Source organism: Emydura macquarii, unplaced genomic scaffold, assembly GCF_026122565.2.
Source record: "Emydura macquarii macquarii isolate MOO-44397 ecotype Brisbane River unplaced genomic scaffold, CSIRO-AGI_Emac_v2 contig_1253, whole genome shotgun sequence".
Lineage (NCBI taxonomy): Eukaryota > Metazoa > Chordata > Testudines > Chelidae > Emydura > Emydura macquarii.
The window spans coordinates 79,724,448-79,748,925 of record NW_027131390.1 but is presented as its reverse complement, the minus strand read 5'-3'; the positions used below and the strand labels follow the sequence as shown (position 1 = coordinate 79,748,925).

General features: G+C 39.2%; 1 long non-coding RNA gene across 1 annotated transcript; it reads right to left on the bottom strand.

The window, feature by feature from the left end:
* Nucleotides 1-32: 32 nt before the first annotated feature.
* LOC137154181 (uncharacterized) lies at nt 33-19,696 on the bottom strand. Its single transcript, XR_010920128.1, has 4 exons — nt 18,639-19,696; nt 17,717-17,886; nt 882-937; nt 33-519 (listed from the first exon to the last, which is right to left on the bottom strand). It is a non-coding gene; the product is annotated as an uncharacterized lncRNA (long non-coding RNA).
* Nucleotides 19,697-24,478: the final 4,782 nt, after the last annotated feature.

The following is a 24,478-nucleotide window of genomic DNA, read 5'->3' as shown; positions in this document are numbered from 1 at the left end:
GATAAATAAAGATTGCTTATCTTTCAGAGAGTATGTTTTTATTAAATAATAATTAACACCACAAAACATTGGTTGGGAAGGGAGAAAACAGTGAAGGGCAGTGTGGACTGTGTGTAAGTCCAGCTATTATTTTGGAAGCTGTCTGAAAGGGTGGAGTGAACAGGGTACTGAGATGGGCTGGGAGGTTGGAAGTGAGGAGTTTGGGGAGGGCATGGCAGGCAGTTCTGTATCGGGGAGGGAAGGGGGACAACATGAATAAATTCAGCTCCGTGTACTCCTCCATGGCTTTTATCATCTGCTCTAGTCCTGCTAAAATTCACTCCTGGTTCTCCCTCCTCTCCTGCCTATCTAATTTCTGCTTTTCATTTACAATCTGTCTCCATGTGCTGTGTTCTTGTTTTTCTGCCTCTGAGGATTGGAGAACCTCCTGAAACATTTCCTCCTTGCTCCTCCTCGGTCACTTCCTTGTCAGGAGGAGGCACTTGGCGAGAGGGGAGAAGGTATCCCTGAAGGCCACATCTGCAGAAGCACAAGAAACAATAAACAACAGCATGATTATTAGTGCACTCACAGCTTTGAATCATTACAGCAAAATACACCTCTTTCCCACAGTCCCTTGGCAAGCACACAGCTCAGCAAACACCCTAAACATGATGAGTTCAGCACAGGGCGGGGGGATGCACTCAAGATAGGGAAAAGGGTCTTGGTGGGTGTCTATGGGGATCACTGCAGGCAATTAGGGACAAAACTGCAAATTCTGCTATAATTTTCCACAGGTGGAGGTTATAGAAGCCGATATCTCACTCCTGACAGTGAGTAGGGATGCTAGGGTGCATTTCCTCCATGCAAGTGGCTTCAGACCAGGTCCCTATGCTGCTTACCTGTGTGCCACTTCGGTCCCTGCATAAGCGATTGCCAATTGGTATGGGAAAGTTTCCTACAATGGGGGAAGAAACAAAGCAGTTCTGCCAAGAGCTGAGGATTGACAGAGGATTGGCGAGTACCTTCAGGAAAGTTTCTTAGAGATCTCTCTAGAGGATTCCCATGAAATCTTGGTGTGCATTAACACACTTTCCCACTGCACTGCTTAGCTGCACAGGGGAACGTGAAACATGTAAACACAGCTACTCTTGTGCATTTTTATCGTTTCATACATTTGTAGAATATAACAAAGCAAAAGACAGCTCTATTTCATATAATCGAGCAGCATCTAATCAAAAAGATCACTTACCAGAGGTCCCTCTCCTGCGCACCAGATATGGAGGGCTGGAACTGGCTCGAACCCTCCGGGGTAGAGAAAAGATTCTGGCTCCTTATGGCACTGGATGACCCTGTCACCTGTTCTATCTCGTCCTCCAACACGACCTCCTCATCCACAACTTCATTCTCAGGGTCGAGTTCGCTGTCTGCTGTTTCCAACCCCACCAAAGTATCCACGGGGCTCTTGCTGGTGGAGATTGGATCACCGCCACATATGGTATAGAAGCGTCAGGTCTTCAGCATAGCACCAGAGCAATGGTTTGACTCCCTAGCCTTCTGGTACGCCTGCCTCAGCTCCTTGATGGTTGCATGGCACTGATGCATGTACAGTTCGTAGCCCTTCTCTAAAAGGCCTCAAGAAATCCGTCCATAGGTATCGAAGTTCCTATGGCTGGAGTGGAGATGGGAATGCACAGCCTCCTCTCCCCACAGACCCAGCGGATCTAACAGCTCTGGTGTGTTCCAAGCAGGAGAGAGTTTGGACCATGGAGCTGCCATGGTCAGCTGGGAAGATGTGATGTGAGCTCTCCACGCCAACTAAGCAGGAAGCGGAATTTCAAAAATTCCCAGACCTTTAAAGGGGAAGGGGAGGATACCTGTGTACCTGGCTGCAGGGCAGCGGAGTTCAAACTGCTGACCAGAGCAGTCAGGATGGGCATTGTGGGACACCTCCTGGAGGCCATTTACATTGACATAACCAAGCACAGTGTCTAACTGACACTTTGTTGATCTTTGCCGCAAAAAGTTCTATGTCTCGCATCAAGGTGGTTTTATTTTGTCAGCAAAGCAAGAGTGTCGGAGGGAGGAGCATTGTAGTATGTACACATCCACTGTTTTGTCAACAAAAGCTGACTTTTGTCGACAAAACTCTGTAATGTAGACCTTAGAGTAACCCTAGATAGATCTCTCACATATCTTAACGAACCAAGGAGATCTGCGGCTAAGGTAACAACTTTCTAAGCAAATTGGCCGGCACTTCATCAAGAGCAAATGCTCAAACTCTCTGATCTTCCGGTTTAGCTCTCTGTTTCTCTGCAGCAGAATACTGAGCTCCAGGCCTGGCTCCATTTATCTTACAACAAGTTGGTTGATACACAGCTACACTCAACAATGTGCATAGTAATTGGGATGACTTGACCCACACCAGTACAGTGACTCCCTGTGTTAAGCAACATCACTCCTCCACACATCCGTTGTGAGGTTGATACAGCCAGAATAATTGACAAGATCAGGGTAAACCCAAGCTACCACTATACACAGACCTCTTCAACCAGGCTTGACCCTCCCCACCCCTTTGCTCTAAAAGGGAAGGGACAATAGATATGGTATTTGCCACAAGAACTTCTCCAGCTCTGGAACTCGCTCAGCCCAAATCTGTCACCTTTCAGGACATATTGTAAAAGTCATCTCTTTTACAGGGCTGCTGAGAAAGGTTGAGGGTACTGGTTTTCAGGTGGAGCGGGATGGGGATATGGCTGCTCTCATGGTATTTAGTGGCTGCTAGGCTACATTTAATTTCTTCTTTACTAGATTGTGTTGCTGGGTGATATTCTGTGATTGTAAACATAACTATTTACAGAGCACAAGATCTTCAACATAAAAAGACTTTATATTTTCTACATCCATTTAAAATAAATAAATACCCTAACTACATTTCCAGCACTCTCTCACACCATTACTACCTCTTCATATAGTATCCATAAAAGCCATATGGATTAGATATGGAAAAGGGTTAAAAATGCAGTCCTCTAAGTGCTACACTTTTTCATGTTATTGAAGTTTCTATGTCATGCAGCCTATTGCACAGCCCCAACATGCACTACTGCACTAAAAACCAAGCTGGGTTTCTGAGCTTTTGCAGAGGTTAAAGTGACACACTAGTGACTTTCTCAACCCTTAGGGGAAAAAGCATCAGATGAATCATGCTGCAGAGCCACCATTATTTCTCCAGTAAGTTAGCTATGCTTGTCCATGGATCATTAAGATGTAAAAATATGACCCAGCACTTTTTGGGATTGGGCTCTGTCTTAATAAAATGCTTCTGCTTTCTCATGCAGCTAGTGTTATCCTTACACTGTTGACCATCCATTCACATTATGCAGCAAGGGGAAAGAACACTTTGCATATCAAACTAGGAATTCGCTAGTGAATCCTACATGTTGTCAATTGTTGACTCGCATAGCTATCTGTCTGACAGACCTTGGTTTCCTTCACCTATGAAGGCTGCATTTGAATTTTTTTTTTAATAGTGCTTTTCAGAAAGACAGAAAGAGCCAAGGATTAAACGTAGGTCTCTTGACTATAGTTTAGGTGACCTACAAAATGAACCAAAGTACTCCCCTAAGCTTTTGCTTCCATTCTTAGATTCTCCCTCATTCTTTATTATGCTGTCTAGAACTACGTTATGCTTCCTTATTGTTGAGATTATCCATCCAGCTTCAAATGTAAAGCTGTAAAGATGTGATGTATTCATGCAATTAACTAAGCAAAATTTGTCTGTAGTAACACACTTATCTGTGTGATAACCTGGAGGACCTAGGTTCAATCATCAACAACTGTAGATATTTTTCTCCTACACAGAGTTTGCATACTCAAACTGAATTTCAATATGAATTGCCAAGATAACATCTAGAAGTGTTTCAGCACTAAAGTGCCGCAATTGGAAAAAACTAGTAAGTGTTTAGTAAAGATTGTTGGTGACATTATGTATGTAAGGATCAAACATGGGCTTTTGGGGGGGGGTGAGGGGGAAGAAGGGGGGAGGAAGGAGAATGGTTATTTCATGATGCTACAGCCAAGAATCTTTGTTCTTGGTTTTTTTGTTTTGTTTTTTTTGCTGACACCTCGAAGTTTGAAGGAAAATCTGAAAGAAATATTGGCCTGATTCTCCTCTCTTCTACACTAATTTTATGGCAGAGTATCTCCACTGATTTCAATGGAACCACACCACCATAACCCTGGTGTGAGAGTGGAGAACCATGATCCCAACTAATAATAATTGATTGAACATTTTATCAATTCTGATTTCCCTTAAATTCTATAAGGTCACTTGCTATAGCACTAATGATAGATACAAGAAAGAAAACAGCATGGGGCATCCACAGAGACCAACTGGGTAAAGCAACTGAATGTAGGACACAGGAGAGCTACTGGATTTAATCCCAGATGAACTGTTTATTACCTAGACTTCTTAATTATTTTGTACTAAAATCTCAAATACCAGAGGCTTTATTCTGCAACTTGTACTAGCAGGGACTACTTACTTACATGGCCAGTCCCACTGGGTTAAGAGACATCCATTAACTGTTAAGTCAGTGAAGTGCTTATATCAATTGCTCATTCACTACAGTTTATTTAATTCTTTGACCTTATAAAGGTCATCACTTACAATATAAGTAAACAAATAAAATTACCATGGCAGGATATTTGACTCCAAAATATGGTATTTCTTATTTTAAGTATAAGTAATGGTAAATGGTTCTTTTTAATAACTGTGACCACTGCACATCCATTTCTTCTTAGACCACTGTTATATTATGTGAACAGGTACACAAATCTTATACTTAAAACAAAAAAATGTAACTTTCTAAAGCTCATTATCATTGTGCAGAGCTGCATTCACTCGAAGGCTAGACGGAGTTAGGCTGCTGAAGCATTGGAATGCCCTCTAGAGGCTGGATGTCTGCCTAATTCACTTTCAGACATTTTGAAAAATGCAGAGGCAGCTACATGCATTGAATCCATGAACAATGAGCACTCTTCTTTAAGATACATATTCTCAGACATCTTAAATATTTAATACTGCAAACAAAACCTATAAAGGGTTCCTGCTGCTATAAATATACATAGTACAGGAAGGCAAAAATTAAAAATCCATTATTTAATCAGAACATAGGTGTTCGGGCAGAGTGCCTAAAAAGATACAGATCATCTGGATTTCAAATGTACCTGCCACAGATGTACTTTAAAAAAAAAAAAAAAAGCAGGGGGGGGGGGGGGCAGGCAGGGGCGGGAGAGGGAGGAAGAGAATAAGTCTCCTGCAGTTTAACAGTGACTTAGTTAAGATTCTAATTATAAATATATTTAAAGTACCCACAAAAATATTGATATCCACACATATAGTTATATAGAAGTAAGTGTGCAGAAATATTTTGAAGGTAACTTTGGGGCCAAATTTTGCCCTACTATATAGAGAGGGTTTTTATGGAGTTATTCTGTTCTTCTACCAGTTGAGGACATAGCCCATAGCGTTCTTAATAACTTAAGCCCACATGCACCTCTTTGGGTAGAACTCAGGACATAGATAATGTAGACAGAGGGATTGATTTATTTTCTTAAATGGTACATGATTTTTATTCTTATTATCTTACTATTGACAGCAAGTGGATCCTAGTCAGCTTCTCATGAAATAAAACTTGTTTGCCTGAACTTCTTCATGTAACCATCCAAAACACCTTAAAAAAGCAAATTATACTACAACATAAAAGAAATGCTTCTTGACAGCAGTCATCCTAAGCAAAATGTGCATATACGTTTGATTTCTTCCAGCAACTTTCTGCTAGGTAACAAATACATTAATGGCTATCCAGTTATCTTATAGTATTTTGCATAAAAATATTCACAAAACACTTTAGTTTAATATTCATTGATATTTAAAAAAAAACTATTACCACATAAGTGCAAAAGAAAGAATATAGTTATTTTCACCTTTAAAGGGATAGTTAAATGATATATTAACATCATTAATGAAAACCTTATAATACTACCATACCTACCATACTTGATTTTCCTGGGGAAATTACCATTATACAAAGCGTATAATCTGTTCTGATTGGCCGGGGGGGGGGGGGGGGTTGCGAGGGGGGGGGGGAAGGGGAGAAATCAGTCGTTAACTATTACTAAATGAACAGTTTTCCAGTGCAGTTGTCTTCTAATTAAATCTAAGTATGGAGCACAGTCACTGAGATGGGCTTTATTTGTTTGGGCTTTATTTTTCCCCTTTGCTTTTCTTTCTCATGCTCTCTTTTTGTTTCATTTCTTTCCTTCCCTTCCTCTGATTAGCAGAATACCTTGTACCTTTTTGTAAAGTGAGCAAGAAAAGAGCTTCTTGCAAATTCCATGCAAAGGCATATACCAGTGGCCATCCCCTTAAGCCCCCTTCAGAAATGTGGCTTATCAACTTCTTAATTCTTTCTAGTGACAAGTACCAGCTCAAAACTTCCATACTGTATCCCAATCTCTGTTCCAAAATCCAGTCTTTCTGATGATAATAAAAGGACAGCCTCCGTTGAACTAACAATAAGATAGTTAAGTCAATGGTACAGAACAATATTCAGTGGTTCTATGTTCCAGCAGTAAGTAACTGCAGTGAAAACTAAAATTTGTAATGTCTTTGCAGTTTAACTCCGAGCTACTCATTATATAGTTACCCTATCACAAATACAACCGCTTTTATATTCAGAAAGCTTAGCATCCAATGAGGATGTTTTTAAGTGGTTGACAGTTTCTAATCAGTTTATGATCTTACAGAAAAAAACTAATCTTAGTTAGAGATGGAAATGATTTATTAGATCAGAGAGTCTATCCCCTCTGTCATTACAGCACATAGTTCACCTGACAGAGGATATAACAGATATTAAATGGATACTACACTTGATCTTAGTCAAAAGACTGAGTGTTACATAAGTGTCGGTAGTGAGGTCTATGAGAATGGATTGGCCTTTAGATACACAGCATACTTTTCCTGTGTTTATTATATTTCAAATATAAAAGGCTTTCACAATGGGGTGGAGGGGGTAACAAAATTGCTTTGAAAGAAACAGAGAACTCTCATTTTCCAAAGATTGCTCGACATCAGCCAGGCTTAAATAATGGTATTGCAAATGGAGGCCCAGAGGAATTGGGCACATACAAGCAAGCTTTGTCATTCACACCCCAAAGGGTTTTGGGGTGTTTTGTTTTAATTTAAAATGTCTGTAAATCTATATCATGGCTTGAACTATTTTGTTCCCTTCCTTGTGCCACTCGAGCTGATCCAGTGCACATACAAAAAACAAGTTCATTTTTAACTTGAGAGAAAGTGACAACTCTTTAAAACGCCGGTTAGCATTTTTAAAAAAAAAAAAGTGCTGCTCACAGTTGAATGCTACTTTTATTAATCAACCTCTTCAGTGTTGGAAAAAAAAAATAATAAAAATAAAAAAACCACACAACGCTAGATTTAAAAGAAAAGAAAGAGTAGGGCATGAAGTCACTTGAGGAGATCCAATCTTTTCAGTGTAACGGCATAGCTAATTATTTGGTTGTGATTTAAAAAATATTTCATTATCACTAGATGCTATTATCTGTAAGTACAACAACTAAATAGACTAATGAAGGAATCACACCTTAAAGTCTTTAAAACAGGAGTGGGGGGAGACATGGATTTAAATACACACAAACTATTGTGTAATAGCCTGTAAAGAGCTTGGAAACAGCTCACTTCTTGCAGATGTGTGTCAAGATTCTAGGTTTACATTCTCACAGCTACAAGATTTCAATACAGAAACCAATTCAATCTAACTTAACACTTCTGATTATTATTAGAAACTCATTATTTTAGGCCATCTATCTCTGTAGTAGTTATGCACCATTAAGGAGCACAATGCCCATCATTGTTCAAAAAGGAAGAGGTAAAACCAGGGAAAGTTCCTGCAATTAGAATATCATCTTTTTAACGTTTTGCTAACTAGCTGCAATGTTTAAGTTTACAAACCAAAGCACTCATCCAAAATTACAGTCAGCTTTAAACACTCACTGTAAATACATCTAACAACAAGGGCATTTGAGTTCTGCTCTTATAGCCTTGCTCTTTACGTCCCAAAAACTAGAAATCAAATTTTCCTCTCAGTTCCACTGAGAAAACTTCATTTGCGTCAATGGCATTTCCTGGCACGTCAAGATAGGCACATCTTATCAATCAAAAGTGTAAATAAAGCTAAAAACTTTTCAAGTGACTACTGATTTTGGGATGCTTGAGGCATCCAAGACTTGGTTTCTAGGAGCATTGCACACTGCCAACTCCAAATTAAATCAGTGGAAGCTGCAGGAACTTAGCATGTCTGATAATCAGGCACCCAAAATTAGAAGCCCAAACTGTACTTCCTAAGATTTAAGTTAACATCAGATAACATTCCATGAAACTCAGAGGACTCCATGTTTAGTGAGGGGGAGGGAAGAATCAAACCGCACCTAATCAAAACAAGACAGGAAGGTCACTACAAATAAGACTATTTTTAACCAGAGTTACCCATAGCAATAGTTTTACTATAACTAATTTAAAGAGCTGATGTGCCTTGAGAAATATATATTCTGCTACTTACCTGCATGAAGGACTCAGTTGACACTATTTTCCCTTTACTTAAGTCAGGTTTTGAAATTTACCATTATTCTACATGATATAAATGAAATTCTCCAGTGATCAGAAGAGATATCATACTATAACCCCTTTATCTTGTGCTAATAGTGCAAACCATATAAGCCAACATTAATTAAGGTTCCAGTTGCTAAAACATATCTATAAACATATATCCCCGCATAATTTGCATTAGATATATTTGATCTAGATTACCTAAATCAAAAGTTTGTCAATTCAATTTGCTATTCAATCCCAATTAAAAAAGTCAACTGTATATTAAAATTTGTCTGTGACATGGCAGTGTTATTGACAGATTTCTGATCATCAGACATACCAAAGGCCAAATCCTGAAAGGTGCTGAGTACCTACAGCTGAAGCCAGTGGGATTTACAGATGCTCAGCATTTTGAAGATTTTATACAAACAACAATGCTCTGTGTGTTAATCTCAAAATGGTCAGAAAAAATATCTGAACACCAGCATTATAGTGCTAGCTAAATTAGCATTACTGCTGAAGTTGTGAAAGCGAAGACTGAAAAAAACTTGTACATTTTACACCTATGACAAACCACTGTGTGACATGGTGTTGTGAAGTGTTAAAAAAAACAAAACAGTGTTGTTAACAAAACAAAATCAAGGATGAAAACATATTGTTACATCCAGTTTCCAAAATATATTTATTACTTTCCTTTATTAAAATACTGAAGTAAGATTTATAAACAAACTTCTGTACAGTAAGTAAGTAAGTAAGTAAGTAACAATTACTTAGTTGGTAGCTTTAAGACAGAATACCTATACATTTTTTACATTAATTTCAAGTGTGTGAGGGTATATATGTATATTTTTCTTCAGTGCTGCATTAACAGTGATAAATACACAAAAGCAGATTTTATAATATTATAGAAAGGTCATTGTTAAGTTTATTTTCAACTGCATAATTAGTAAGTTGTTTATAGTCTGTTCCCATATTCAAAGTATTTGTCTTGCAAGTTCAAAACTTATGATTTTCTCATTGAATTACTGAGAAATGCAGTTCATTCATTTTCTATAATTTTCTCATGTTTAAAGAAATGTTAATCTGATTCTGCATTTGTGAAGGATACAGTGCACTCATTTAATTTTGAATTTCTGTCTTAACGAATTATGTACATAAGGCAATCATGTAAATTAAAAATTCCTGCACAAACTCTACATACATTTTTAAATAATAATGAAAACATGTTTGTTAGCTAATTTCATAGGAATAACTAGACCTGATCTATATTTATTTACCTTCTAGAGTATATACAAGATCCCAACTGTGCTGATTTATACAGCAACATTAAGCCATTTCTTTTTAGATTCCTATATGTGAATAATCAATGGAAATAGAATGTATTCATATATTAGCCCAAATAGATCAAGAATTTATTTGTACAATTCTGTATCCAATATGTGGTCCACAAAAGGCCAGCAACAAGGGGTTCAGATAGGATTGATTCTTTTCCTTTTCAGAAAATCTTGTAAGTGTCTGAGTATTGGAGGACATAAAAGAATAGTTACTTCTATAAGCTCTTTTGATAAGTCTCTTCATGATGGAGCCATCCATGAATGATGGGAGATACCTCTTTTGAAAATAAATGGTGCATGTTCAAGGTGTCTTCAGAAACATCCTTGCTGGACCTTCCAGTGTGTCTCAGTTTTGACTTGAAAAGGATACAGTGTTTTATTTTTAAATCTGTTTTAGCTATGACAATGTGATCTCTTATATCAGTCAATACCTGCAAACTTTGTTTTCCCAGCCTAGACTAAATGTTGCTTTCTACATGTCAACAAAGGAGGCTGAAGTAATTAGGTTAGTGAGGAGGGGATAGGGCAACTTAGAATGTGTGATGACAGTAGCCTAACAAACTAAAGTTCACACTTTTAATACGACACACTGAAGGGTTAAATTTTCCTGTGTATAACAGTTACTTTTCCTCCATAAGCATAGCTGTCACACACATTTATACAACAGTGCTATCAGTTCACAATAGTCAAAACGTCAATACGGATACTACTGTAAGAGATGGATTATTTTTGCGTATAACCTTCTTCTTCTGCCCTCACACCGTCTGTTGTCACTCAGCAATATAAAACAATTGTTGGAGTCATCTCCTCCCCCCCAGATCTATAAGCTGAAATATACTTATTTTAACATAATCTGTATTGTGCACAAATGTCAATGTAGAAATAAACGGCTCTCCTTGCTTGATTAATTAAGAATTAAAATGAATTGCATAAACCCTTCTGTCATTCATTAATGACACCCATTTGCTTACATTCTGGGATACAGGAGACAAGCTGAGAAGATAAACTTGCTTAGAAGGGAAATGATAAAGTTATTTACGATATGTTAAAGGGGGGCACAACAATTCATCTGACACTTCAAAATACACAAGGAAGAAGCAACTTTAGGTGACAGTTTGCAGATATTGCTGGGAATACTGACGCAATCTATCCCTCAACGCCACTCCTCCTCCCCACCCCTCGAATATATATATTTTCAACTTCCATTATAATTAGAAGTTACAAATGACTGTCAAATTTATTCCTAGATATTTATCAAACAGAAGATAAAAACAAACGTTTAAATACAATCTGTACTAGAACATAATCCATTCAAACACTGCATAGTTCTGTAACAACCAACTATCTTATTACCAGGTTCCATTGAGTGCATGTTCTCACTGCTAGAGTATGAAAGCAAACAACATACACGTTACTGAAACCCATTTGTCATCACCAAACTATAAGCAGCTTGCACGTGAGTACATTTAAATATATTGCACAAAAACTGTTGGATGCAGTGGAGATATATGCCTTGTGATGCAGGGTATGTACGTGGAACAAGCATATGAAACCTAAATAAACCACTTGTTTTAAAATAGACCATATGAGGCTTGATTACATGTTTAAAATAGAATATGAAAGGGTATATTTAAGGGTTATAAAAACTTGCAACACATAATTACAAGTAGAGAGGCAAATGAACCTCGACAGCCAAAAATTTGCTGCTATACCGAAATAATCTGGTTAGGATCTTTTTCACAGTAACAATTTGATATTGTAATAAATTAGATTTAGACAGTGCTAGTATTAGCTGTACTGTATCTTAAAGCACACAAAAACTGTACTCACATTCACAGAATTTAATAATATCAGAAACTCTAATTCAGTAATGTATTAATATGGGCTTTGGGATTATGTACTTAAAAACATTATTTTTAAAAAGAATATTCATAAGCAATTGGTATGACACGAATTTCTAGCTATATTATTTTTAAATATAGCTGAGATGGAGATTAGATTTTTTTTCCCCTATATGTAAAGAATTTTAAACTGAAATATCATTACGTTTTATTCCTGTATTTAAACAAAGGAAAAAATTATTTTTGTCTTCCTATTACAGAAACACTAAAAAGCATAGTAAGAAATGTTAGTGATCTGATTAAAAATTGTTTAGTGTTGTTTTGGTAGATTGACAATTACAGTGAGTAGTACTATATGAACAAACATATATTGTCGTTTTCATATTATTACATTGTAACAACATAATTCTGTATAAAAACCAGAAAAAAATCCAAATTCTCATCACGGTAACTCAACTGTGTGTAATGTTAATCAATGATGCTTTCTTCAGGTTATTACTTTCCGAAACTCCTCATATTGCTAAAACTGGAAATGTCAAGTCTAATTTCCTCCCAATTTCTGGAGTCTGTGCTATCCCAGATCAGCCAACTGTACCTCCTTTCAGTACTATCCTCAATGGTCAAAATGTGAGTCTTACTAACATCAACAAGTATTTACATGTCATAGAATTAAGGCAGAATTATAGTTAGTAAGTTACTACAAATATAGATCTTCTAGGAAACACAGTACGCACACTCTCTTTAATGTGCAGATCGTGCAAGGTGCTGAGCAACCTCTTTTAAAAAGCGGAGAGTCCTAAATCTCCTTTGGTCTCTCAGTAGGTGTTTAGTGCACCTTGAAGGATCAGACTTTGTATCTGTAGAACTTATGAATGTAGCATATTGCAGCTGGATTTTTTTCTGTTCTTCTGTTTTAGTCACTGTCCTTTAAGGAGTAGAGTTTAAAGTGAGGAAGATGTTTGTGATGTTTTGGGATTTAGAGAGAGAGAGAATGTACAGAAATGAATGCTTGAAAGAATTTTGAAGCAACAGATATTTTTGTGCTTAAATGTCTCACTCACAAAACCTTAACATAGGGTAAAAGGTCAGATGCCATTTAGAAATGGAATCAAATACTCTAGTAATGATTTTCAACTTGAAAGACATTCCTTCACCTAGCTCTATTTATTGGGACTTTTTATTTTTTATTTAGAGGAAATTCCAGGCTTATTCCCATCCTAAATTCCCCAAAGTGATCTTTCCCATAAGGAAGCTAATGTTTCACTTAAAGGATACCATCTCTAGCAGCAAGAGTGTCATACTCTGAAACAATATCAGGGATATGCAATCCTGAATTTACAGCTCTTAAAATTACCTTTATAATTGTACTGTTCATTTTGGATCAGACACTTTGATATAACAGATTTTAAAAAGAGCTTCCAATAGGCCAAAAATTGCTATTTTTATTTTTTAAAATAATCCACTGGGCCAGATCTTCTTTGATGCCAATCTATACAAACCAAGAATCTGGTTCAATAGCCACAATTTGAGTTCAAATTTGGTCGAATTTTCACTATCATATTATTTTGTTTCTCATGTACTTTCTCAATAATAAATAGGACTTTGAGTTAATTTATTTCAGATTCTTGTAGTGTTATATCTTTATGCCTTTTGCTTATCAATGACTGCTGATTAATCAAGTGCTCTTGATCAACAGTATACTTCAATACCTCACAAATATGTGCAGAACAATTTCCTCCAATCATAAAAAATCAATAAATCAATGTAAAATTCCAGTAATTAAATTTATCAGCTCCATAGTAATAAATCTGGCACTTTATGAAAGTATTATGTGAAGTTTGTTCTCTTAAGGGATATATTGATTGAGGGCAAAGAGCCAAATATATTTCTATTATTAGATTTGAAAATGCTAGATGAAACCAGCATGTTAAAAACAACATACAAGTATTTCACATACACAGCTCTCATGCTGATTTTGTACCACTAAAGCCACTCCTAACAAGCAGATTAGCTGATTAATTGATGATTAAGACTGCAAAAGATCAGTCATTACATCTGGCACTTTTTGTATGCATACATGTGTTTAACTTATTGACAGCAAGCATTCAGAATGATTTTCATCTAGAGACTCTCTTTTAAAAAACACACATAAGACATGTCGTCAAAACCGGATCTTTAACTATTTTCATGCACCATAAAATAGTCCTAAATTGGAAAGTCAGATTTTGAAGTTCAAGCTTTGCCACCTGAAACTGCACATGGTGAAAAATTCAATAATTGTAGTATTAATAATTAAAAGATGAACAACACCAATAGAAGAGGATTGCAGCTGTATGCAACTGCTAATGAAACCCACATACAAACCACAGACAACAATCTCATTGTTATTACAGTACAAATCTTAAAATGTTGTGGGGGCACAACTGTATAATCTATGCAGGAATACTTCCTTCATTAATTTTTTTACACTGTATACGTAACATGAGCAAGTAGTTGCGGAAGAGTTCGTGAAGTTCCATTTTTTACTGATTGGTATTAAAAAAATGCTATATTAGTTCTACATCTATATTAGTTCTACAGGAAAAACAATAGGAAAACACTTCTAACTCAGTTCAAAAGTAAAAGTCTTTAAAAATAAACAACTAGTGATTAAAGCTGGTCTTTTTCACTGACAATTTTGTGATCAAATTATTAATAATAAAATCCTTCTATGCTACTAAACAGCAGATATCCCTGTATTTCCACAGATGTTCCAATGGATAATATAAACAACTGGATCCTGTACTGTAGGTATCTTGTTGGGGGGGAAAAAACCCACCAGGTTTGTGTAGGAGTCACATCCTGTTACAAACATCAAACAACAATGAGGCTTTATTACCATGCTATTATTCCTTCATTTCAAACATGATTAATTAGCAAGTAGAACACTCACCAAAACTCCCACCACGCTTCTGTTAGCTGCCTATTTGCAGATGGAGCTATATGGAATATCAAGCAGCCATAAGCAGCATTAGTCTCACTTATTGAAGGGGGGGAGGGGGAGAAGAGAGAGAGAGAGAGAGAGAGGGTCAAAGTGCCCTATTTTAAGGAAGACTTCACTCCTACTTTAACCAAAACTAAGGATATCTTTAAAATATATATGTAAGAACTTCCTTGATAATCTGTAGAACTTCATGCATAATGAAGTAAAGAAAAAAGTTGAAATAAAAAGTTAGTTGATGTACAGTTTCTTCAAATCACTAAAAATAAACTGGATAGGTGCTTTGAATGTACAGTTATTGAGGTTTCAAATAAAAATACTCTGCTTCAGTGAGAATGAAAATGTGGCTCACATGACAAAAAAAGTCAATGGAAAGAAGATGAAAAGGTGAAAATAAACTTAAGGGGACCTGTAATATTTTGCAAGTTCTGTCACCCAAATGCCATTTTACTTGCCATAAACACTTTGGCAATAGGAGAAGCTTTACATTATAGGAGATGTGAGGAGGATGACAAATATAGCATGAGAAACACAAGACTGAAATGAGGGCAGAAAACTGGGATTTGCTTTTTCCATCTAAACTCTAGAAACAGCACCACAATGGCAACAAGGAAAAGATCTTTCAGTTTGAAAGCAACTCATGCACTACTGAGCAAGAAAGCATGCCTGATAAAATGTAGGAATGTACAGAAAGGATCTTAGAAGTATTAACACAAATACATGTGCCAAACATTCAAAGTGAAAGTTTTATTATGGAAAAAATAGGAAGAATATCTGATACATTCTTATTTTCTCAGTTCTGTACCACAGTAGTAACAACATCTTGGTTTAGTCACACCCAGAGAGAAGTGATTTTTAAATTTATATCGGTCCTAGTCTCTTTAGCTTTTTCAGTTTCATAAATTTAGGATAAAAAAACATCAAAGCAGTTTCCACCTCGGATCTAACTTTTAGAGGATCAATGTGACAAGTCGCTGCTTGATAGATGTTTCTCTTGATAAACGACTTGTTCAAAAGAGACATTGTAGTTTTCATTTCCTGACCACAAAACACTTTTAATTTGCAACAGCAGAGCTGCTCGAGTGTGACTAGTTCCCACTTTCCAGCCTTTCAGGTTTGTGGCTGTGTCAAGACAGTGAGGCCACATAATTGGGCAAAACAAAAACTAGAAAGGAGGTGCATTTGCTGGCAACAATAATTGTATCAAAAAACTTTTCTTCAGATGTGTAACTGATATTTCATTTCTTTTTTAAGAGTGGGCTTTAAAAACAAACTACCAAAAACAACACACAAACTAGCTAAGATTTTCTAGGGAACAGAGCACATTTAAAAATATGTACCTATATTCCATAAATATTCATAACTGCCTAGCACTACCATGTTTATTGCATATTTCTGATATTATTATTATTACTACTATTATCCGGGAATCACATTGAAATATCCACCTGTCCGCACCATCCAATTTCAGCTCTCAGCATACTGTCCGATTCCCGATTTAAAATTTATAAATGTAATATCCTCCTCATCACAAGCAGCAGTCCAATCTGTTCTGAATATATATTACAGCTTTAACATCACAGAGGGAAATCTCCCATCTGGCAATCACATTCACTCCAACAGCTCTAGGAAAAAAAAAAAAAAAAAAGCTGTGGCCCTCTCCCCTCAAAACATTTCTCAGGGCAAATTAGGTACATCTGAAATAAACAGTCGCCTTATTGATCACTTTAAAGTCAACAAGTTCCAAATGCAAAATTCAAATCAGATCACCTCCATATAGCAGTCTAGGATATATATTTATATATATAGATATAGATGTCACCTACAGCACCAAAATAGGAGTGTACATTGTGCAACTGCTCTCTCAATTCCTTTCTTTCATTCAGATGTGTTATTACCAGAGATCATCAACCACACACTCCAGATTCCCCCATGCCCCAGTGTTCTCTCTAACCTTATTTGTTACTACCACATGCTATTAAAAGTCAGCATATCTTCCCCCTCCCCCTTTTGCTTGGACAAAACAGATTAATAGCTGTTTCTGTTGCTAGTTCTATATTCTGAACTGCATATCTGGAAGAGTACATACTGAACCGCAACAAGGTCTGTTGAAATCCCCCATGCTCCATTTTATCTGACTTTTTTTTTTTTTTTTTTTTTTTTTTTTTTTTTTGGGGGGGGGGGGGGAGAGGAGGGAGAGAGGGTTGCAGGGGGGTTGAGAGTGAGCGGTTTTAAAAAAATGAAGTCAATTTGAGCGCCTGATTATTTCATTCTGTTACACGTTAACAATAAAGCAATGACAGCCATGTAAACTAGCATAAAATATCCTGCTTATCAACGACAATAAACAATCGATCACAACTGTATTTTTGTTTTGTTTACATGCAAAACATTTCCTCCCCCATCATCAGCTAAAACCTGCAGGAACGGATTACGCCAAAAGTGGGGGAAGAAAGGGGGAGATCAGCTGGAGTTCAGAGAAACAGTCAATAATATCATTAGTTTGAAATAGAAAAACACTGTATTTTAGCTCTGTGTGTGTGCATAGAGGGAGAGACGTATAATATTCGTTACTAAGCGTTTTTCCCTTCTCCAGTCACTGAGTTTTACTAATTTACATACTATTTGAGTTCGGTGGTGTATATAGTGCACTGCTAGTAACATGCAACTTTAGGTTTACAACTGAGATCGATACAATGGACAAAACTAATTCTAAAATCAAAGCAGAAATGATAAACAAATGATAGCAAGAGAAAAAAATGCTTATTTATACAGTTGAAGATGTACCATTAAACATTAGGTATTTATTGCTAGTCATATTCACATGCAAATTCCTCAGTGCTTTATCATGCTATTTAAATTTGTCTTTGCTAGTAAGATGCAAAGGAAGTAGATCCCAAAACGGACATACCATAAACACTGGTGCTACTGATCATTTCTTGCTGGCAGCACAAAAAGCTGAATTGGATTTTTCACAAGCAGGAATTCCAAAGGTTGCTTTTCATTAAAGCCACTTTTCCTCTCAGCTATCAAATGTCACTGCCTTGAAACGTGGGCCCTTTCGTCAGGTATTCATTTAACCTACATGCATATAATTAAGTGGGAAAGCAACATCAACAAAAAGGGGATCTCAGATCACAAGAGAAGAAAGAAAGGAAAAAAAGCACATGACCAGGAATGCAAGTCCATGTCAATTTCACTCACTCCCATTGAAACTAACAAGAGCTCCAGGGAGGATAGTAATAGGATCAGTGGATTGTATATACCATTAAATTATACATCTTTCTCTCCGTTCCAAGCCAACAATACGCCCACCACGCAGTACCCCCTCCAAGATGATGTGCTTACATTTTACTGCAACAGCTCCTCTGACATAGTCATGTCCCCCCAGCTAAAATACTGCGATTTAACCCCAACTTTTGTTCTACACGATTCTTATTTGCACTTATTTACTTAGAAGTTAGTTCCCAGGGAAAGCGTAATCCCACGTTACCTACACTTTATTATTTTCATACAACTTAAAAATAAATCAAATTAAAGGAGGGAGGTGGGGAGGGATCTTGCAATCGCGAACTCTTAATCTCCCTACTATTGTTGGCAATGATCAAGGAGAAAAAAAAAAACCATGCACTGCAATTGTATATCTGTACTTTCCAGACTACAATTAGGAAAGCAGTCTGGAAATATTTACTATATTACAGCGATTGCAAATTAGAATGAATACTTAAGGCACGAGTAGGCGATTAAAAAAAATACATGGCTGTCTTGGATAGCTTTAAGATTAAATAAATGTTTTAAATGCTCGTAGGGAAAATGCAAAGGGATCGTCTTACCTGCAGGTTTGGTACAAGAACCCGATAGGTTAGAGTAGCATCGATCCGACGTGTTTGCTGATGAATGGGGGCTCGGGTTAAGTGAAGGTGCCTATGATTTGAAATCATTCCAAGTTTTTGAAGGGAAGACTGACTGCAGCCTCTGCCATGTTGGAATTTCAAACCCAAAACAGCTGCTTTGCAAGGAGCCAGCATGCCAGCAGCTGGACGCCTGCGCAGAGCGCCGCCGAGCCAAATTCAAATCACTTTCACACTAAGAGCCAAAGATCAGTTTTCAAAGGGGCGACGAGGGGGAGACAGGCAGGAGATTCATGGGCAGGGAGCGCTCAATGGCTGCGCCGCACAGGGCCGTGGCGGCGGCGGCGGCGGCACAGGTCATGTTACATGGCAGGGGCTGCTGCCGGCGGCTTGCGGCAGGGGAACGCGCGCACACGGGCTGGAGGTGGCCGGGAGGTCATGGCAAAGCCGCCCGGGCGCTCTCACTCCCTCGCCTCTGTGGCAGCGGGAACGAAATGAGTTGGGATCCCCACTTCCATAGCCCCCGCCCCGCCTCCGGCCGCAGCAATCTTCCTGGAGCCCGGCTCAGCCCCGGTCCCCCACGGTCAGCAGCAGCCGTGTCTCCATGGCCCACCCCTTCCCCCAGCAGCAGCGGCAGCAGCAGCGTCTGTCTCCCGAGCTCCCCTCCCCCTTCCCCGAGCAGCAGCGGTGTCTCCAGCCCCTCGCAGCGCAGCAGCAGCGGTGGAGCAGTGTCTCCCCCCCGCCAGGCACACTCTGCTCAGTACGGTGTGTTGGCATGACAAGCGGCGTGGCCGCCTGACCCAAGTGTGAGAGAGGGCGGGAGACGATTGAAGGGGAAAGGCCCAGTGGGCAAAGGAGCTCAGGGGGCCCCAGGGCAGTGCCCAGCATGCGCTTGGGAGAAAGAATGGGAAAAAAAAACTGTTTTTAAATAAAAATGTTCGGCTTATTCCACCCAGCCCCCTCGTGCTGACCCTCTGGGGCCTGGCCTCCCCCTCTGCATGTCAGCTGTGATTTTTCAGCCTTTCTTCCCCCGGTCTTTAGGGCCAATTCCTCCAAACACACAAACAGGCACACTCTTCTCTCAGCCCCCAACCCAAGAGATCTCTCTCTCACACACATCCACAGCTGTGGAAGAATAAGCACAGGCTGGGAAGGCAGACGGTCCTCTAGTTCTAAACCTAGCTCTGCCACTGACTCAGTATACAGCCTGGGCCAGTCACTTCACTTCTCTGTCTGTTTCCTCAGCTATTAAATGGTGATACCTATCCAGATGGATGGTGTGAAGATTTATTAGTCAATGTTTGTATAGCATTTTGAAGATGTAAAGTGCTATAAAAAGACTAAGAATTCTAATTCTCCTCTCTCCTGCCAAATTCATCCCTGTGCCCAAACTCCACTCAGCAGATGGATGAAGTAAGACTCTCAAGGCATTCTGCCAGCTTCACATTTCCCCTCTATAATGTTAGAGCGGTCTCAGGGCTTGTCTACACTTAAAATGCTGCAGCTGCGCTGCTATAGCACTTCAGTGTGGACACTAACTATGCCAGCACGAGGGGTTATCCTAGCAGTATAATTAATCAACCTCCCCAAGAGGCTCAGTTGAAGAATTCATCCATCAAGCTAATGCTGTCCATACAGGGACTTACATTGACTTCGCAACACCACTCAGGGGTGTGGATTTTTCACACTTATTGCCAAGATAGTTAAACCGACCTAATTTTCTAGTGTAGATCGGGCTTCAGGAGTTGTCTTAACTTGAGCCAAGCTATCAAAACCTTCTAGGAGACATTCTGACAGTTAGAAACAAGTGAGGGATAGGGACACTCCAGCCACACCTCCTTTCTCTAGCATATCCCCAGCAGCTGCAGTGGAATGGCACAGAAGCAGCTACACCAACTCCATAGCTTCTGGGGACTCCCCTTACATCAGAGGAATCTGCCAGGGGGTTCTTAGGATGGCTTGATAGCCTTTTTAGGCCTAAAGTGGACAAACAACACAAATTAGGCCCTCTAAGACATACACCATTCTCCGTTTCTCTGTCATACATGCCTAACACTCACACACACACACACACTCAATTCTATCCCTAGCAATCTCTCACATAAAACATTCTCTCTGTCTTTCATATACCCACACATATCTATTTCTTTCTCCTATTCACACAAACCATCTCTCTCTCACACACACACACACCACATGCACAATCCCCACCAGTACCCACATTCACCATGACAGGAGGGATTCCACAAGGAATATCTTCATTCCTGCTTCCAGGGCTGGGGAACATAGGACCATAAGAGGAAGTTTATCTTCTTCCATGCCAGTGGGAAGGCAGACACCTCGCCTGCCTCCCCAGCTCTGGAGGAGGTAGGGCATGGTTGTCCCTGGTTAGTTACATTCCCATCTCCCTGATCCTGAAAGTGGTGTAGGATCACCATGGGTGGATCTTCACTCTTTTCAGGACTGGGGGAGTTAATTCAAAGCAAGAAGACAAGTTGTACTGATGTCATTGGTGTGGGGCAGGAGTGTGTCAGGGACAATTTTTGCTGGGGAGTCAGGGAGGTGCACCCACGTGGAGTGTTGGCTTCTTTTAAAGGGAAGGGAAAAGGTTGGTGTTCCTCTTTTGCCTTTCATGCAGCAGCACAACAGGTTTAGGAGCATCCCTGAAAGCAGTTGTGGGGAACCTGCATTCCTAACTTCCTGGGTAAGGTGGGGGATGGGGATTCCCTCAGGTGCGGGGATGGAGGACTGGGTGGCAACATATGACCCATCTGATGGAAGATGGTCCATGAAATGATCATGCAGTCAGCCAGCCCCTAAGTAAATTTCACCAGCTGGCTGATGGTTCTTTCAAGAGGCCAGGACCTTTAGGATGAGGGCGGGGGGTTAGAAAAACACAGACAAAGCAACATAGGCCAGATCCTTGGCACATCATCCAGTTACTTTGTGCCACTTTCGGGACCCCAAGCAGACAGAAAGCCAGCGTGTTGGCGCATAGCCCCAATTGCAGAATGGGTCTTTCACGCCATTTAACTCAGAGCCCAAACAAAACTCAAAGCCCAGAGAAGTGAGACTAACATGGCTAGAGAGGCTCCTGGAATGACTCCAACAGCATTTGGGTCCCAAGTTACAGCACCTTCCTGGGGCTACCTATGGGCCTCAGCACGGCCCAGATTCTCCACAGAACTATGTGAGATGGCACTGCCCGTGACATGCTCCCTCTGGCTGTCTCTGCAAAAGCTGTGCAGGGGGAATCCTGCCCGCCCCCTTTACATTTCTGTGGCCCTTTTACATAGCGTTCAGGGGAATGAGTAACTGTCAATTAAGGAAGTATATGCTGCCCCAACTGAGGACATATCTGTTAAACAAGTTGATATAAAGACACATCAGTAAAAGCCTCCGCAGTTTAATGGAACCTCAGTTTAGAATGTGCCCATTAACAGTTCATTTAGCAGCTCATTTTCTTGTATTTTAATTTTGCAAGGACCAGGGAGATTAAGTGCAAACACTAGTATTAATATAAGATTAAGGATGAGCTTAAAGCAAAATTCCAAAAGTTATCATTTTGAGTGAAACATTAACCTGGCTCTGTTGTGTATACTGTTTATAATATTTTCTATTCCTGCTTCCCTTGCTAAATGTAAACTTGAACGTACCTCTGTGAACATTAGTGCTATGAAGTATGCTAGATGTGCAGCATAGCTGAATTAACTGGAGTACCATGACTTTTTGAAATTGCCTGACCATTGAATTAATTTATTTATTTAACAATCTTTTCATTGCATTAACCCTGGAATCTTAGTTTTATATACATATTTTTTTCTCCTTTATGACAGCTCATTACATTAAAGTAGTCTGCATCCAGTCAGTAGCTGTGTAATATACATTCGTGTGGGGTGAAATTCATCTCTGTGCACAGAGTCAACACACAGCCAATGCACCACATAAATCCCATTTCATACCTATTTTTGAGAGGTTTGAGCATAGGCCTCATCCTGGTCCTCTGTACAGGGGTGAATTTTGTTTGCCCATAGTTTGAAAATACCACCAACCAATGTAGGATCCCTCCCCTGTGTCAAGGCAGACTATTGTATTCATCATAATTGGAATTGAAACCTCAAAAGCAAATGACACTTGCACTGTTCTTTGAGTATCAGTAAATGAGGCAATCTGAAGCTAAGATTCCATTTCCTCCATACATGCCACTAACCCCAGTCAAAATTAAACATTGGTAATCCTGTAGCAAACAGCACAATAACAATCAAACAAGTAGATGGACATATAATGTTAATGAAATACTACAGGTAGTTCCCATGTACTTCACAATAGGTTTCAGAGATTCAGTTCATTCCTGTGCAGAGGACCAACATAAAGTCAATGCACCACTTACATCCCAGCTGAAACTTCAAAATAAAGCTGAAGTGGGATGTAAGTGGTTCACAGGTCTTGTGCTGGCCGTATGCATGGAAGTGAATTTAACTCAGAATGGTTAAGACTACTTAGTTGGTTTGAAGGTAATTTACAATCCACATGTGAACTGGGCCCACAGAAGACAATGGTAAACTCTCAGATGCTTTAGTGGAGCAAGAATTCCACCTTTGAGATCCTGCAACTTTTCTACATAATTCAGTGGAAATTCCACACATGGAGCAGCAACAGGATCAAGCCATAGTTCAAAGAATAAAAGAACCAAAGGTAGAAGACCAAGATAAAGCACAACTATTTGGGGACTGAATGCTAAGTCTTAGAAGTCACTTTTGTTTCAGTTCTGATGTTGCTGTAAAAACAGATAATTCTGATAGGATGCAGCCCATTTTGGGGCAGATTCTGTACTTTTTAAACAGACAAAACTTCTCTTGTATTTTTGTTTTTGTTAAGACTCCCATTGATTTTAGTGGGAGCTTGATGTTTCTTCTAAAAGTTAAGTTCTAGTTCAACCAGGAATTAAGTAAGGGAAGTCCTATGGCCTGTGTTAAGCAGGAGGTCATACAAGATGATCACATTGGTTGGTCCCTTTTGGATTTATAATCTATAAAACCTAACACATTAGCAAAACTCCCCTTGACTTCAACAGGATTTTTTCTGATGGAAGGGCTACAACCTCATGGCTAAATCCACAAAGGGGATTTAGGCTCAGTGTTGGAGCAACTAACTTTAGGCACCCTGTTGCTCAGTGGAATCCTCAGCCAGGTTTTCTATATAATGCATGGCAAGTCTTGGATACCTAAGAATGGGATACACAAAAGCCAGCACATCAAGATAACCAGCACAAATATCCAGGAGATGACTTAGGGCCTGCTTTTCAAAGGGAAATAGGCACCTAACTCATGTCAGGGGGAAGCACCCATGTCCGTTTGGGATTCGTAGTCATGAACCCTCTCTTAGAGTTAGGGGCCTAAAACAGGTCAGCCTTTTCTCAAGAAAATCCCAGGAAGTGGGGGTGTGGAGCCCACCTCCCCTATAATCCAGGTTCAAATCCCCATTCTGCTTCATTTGGAGCAGAGTCTTGGACCAGGTCTCCCACTCCTGGGTGAATGCCTTAACCAGTGGGCTATTCGGTATTGTGGGGTGGTCCTTTCTCAGTTTCTCCTGTTGAAGGTATTCCACTTTGTATAATTACTTAAATATTCATTGGCCAGAGACAGAGTGAGTGACTCTGTAGCCTAGTGGTTAGTGCACTCTCTTGGGAGACCCAGGTTACATACCCCACTCCAGTGACTAATTAAGAACTTTATACTCACTCTTCACTTCTCTCTCTACTCATCAAACTGCTTCCTCCTCCATGTTGCCTGGGCACAAGCAACGGAAGCATTAAGAGCACA